Source organism: Monopterus albus, unplaced genomic scaffold, assembly GCF_001952655.1.
Source record: "Monopterus albus unplaced genomic scaffold, M_albus_1.0 scaffold77.1, whole genome shotgun sequence".
Lineage (NCBI taxonomy): Eukaryota > Metazoa > Chordata > Actinopteri > Synbranchiformes > Synbranchidae > Monopterus > Monopterus albus.
The window spans coordinates 1,389,085-1,391,116 of record NW_018127957.1 but is presented as its reverse complement, the minus strand read 5'-3'; positions in this window follow the sequence as shown (position 1 = coordinate 1,391,116).

Here is a 2,032-nt window from a genome sequence, read left to right as displayed (position 1 = left end):
AAATTCTTTTCCCTTGTGAAAGCTTGAATCATGGCAACGCCAACGCTCATGGCAACATCAGCTGTTCATGCGTCTTTCTGTTCAGGATACAGAGGCTGGGGAAAACAGTCCTTTTGCTACATTCACTGACACACAGCCTGCGTAAGGCCCTGGCAAACACCAGAAACAACGCGGAGATAGATGGAAATAACAGAAAGGCAAAAACACTGCGTGCATACAGGCTGGGAGGGTGGTTAACCCTGCTACTTCTGCTTAGAAACCCCAAAGACATCAACCAAAACACAATTAATATGTTGTAGTGTTAAGCTTCTATATAAAATTCCTGAAAAGGTTTAATACTCTCTGTGGTTATTGAGTCAAGTTTGATGTTATTGACATTCCTATGATTTTGTTGAGTTAAAACCTTTCAATGGTAATAGTTAAGACACACATTTCTCAGTGTTTGGTTACCCAATTCCCAGTGAGTTGGGATTACCTAAGTCTTAGTGAGTGTGTGAGGTTGCATAACAGTTCACAGGGTTGACAGAAGGCCCAGACTGTACTGCTAAAACGACCTTCAGACAGTTACATCTAAAATATCCAACTGTTTACTTGTTACTTCATATACAGTATTCTCTAAATATCCTATCCTTAATAACATCTTATGTTAACTAAATACTGTGCAAAATAGATATGGTCTTAAGTGTCCAGTGACACAGCTTTCATTGGTTATTTCAGACAAAATTTAACACTTCCTCAAAGAGCCAGAGTGTACTGGCTTATAAAAATTCTCAGTACAGTGACATCTGAGGGTTTAAGGAGGTAGCTGCCACAATAAACTGCAGGTTGTTGTTATTTGGGAGGTTTGGGGTCTTATCCTGAATTAATAACATGAAAGAGGGAGGTCTGCAGGGAACTCTGTTCGCAGTTTCATGGTAGTCAATTACTGAGTGAATATCTCCGTCATACAACCTCAAGCAGTGTTTGGAGCTTTAATATGTTTCAAATATGCCACCTTAGTGTGAGAGGTAAGCTTTATTCCTATGTCCAGGGGTTAGCATATTGTAGCCTTCAAACAGAGGAATTGCGACAATCCCACCAAAATTAATGACAATGTATGTCACACTGCCGAGCTTTACAGACCTTGGTCATCATGGGCACAGCCATAAACACAATGCCTAGCTAGCAGGCTAGTTAGCAGCAAACTACTGGATCTCCATCACCTTGGAAACTGTCATAAATATGACCTTTCATTTAAGAAAGGGGTCATTACATTTTGCCACACAAAACACTTGGTTATGTTTAGGCACAAAACTATTTGGTTATGTTTGGGGGGGTTACTTGGTCATATTTAGGAACAAAAACTCTTGAAAAGCACAACCGCACATTTGACCTGAACTCAGCCCATCTGGGGGAAACACCAAACTACAATATGTAACATTTCACTGTAATAACAAATAATAAATACTGTAATAATAAAACATATGTATAATTTTGTCTCAGACCACCTATGGGTACTCTTAAGGTACTCTTAAGCCCTGAGTACCTTAAGTCTCTGGATGTTGTTAGGCTGTCTTGGTTGACACGCCTCTGCAACATCGCATGGCGGTCGGGGACAGTGCCTCTGGACTGGCAGACCGGGGTGGTGGTCCCTCTTTTTAAGAAGGGGGACCGGAGGGTGTGTTCCAACTATAGGGGGATCACACTCCTCAGCCTCCCCGGGAAAGTCTATGCCAGGGTACTGGAGAGGAGAATTTGACCGATAGTCGAACCTCGGATTCAGGAGGAACAATGCGGTTTTCGTCCTGGCCGTGGAACACTGGACCAGCTCTATACCCTCTTCAGGGTGGCAGAGGGTTCATGGGAGTTTGCCCAACATGTCCACATGTGTTTTGTGGATCTGGAGAAGGCATTCGACCGTGTCCCTCGCAGCGCCCTGTGGGGGGTGCTCCGGGAGTACGGGGTCCAGGGCCCTTTGCTAAGGGCCACCCGGTCCCTGTACGATCGGAGCAGGAGCTTGGTTCGCATCGCCAGCAGTAAGTCAGACTTGTTT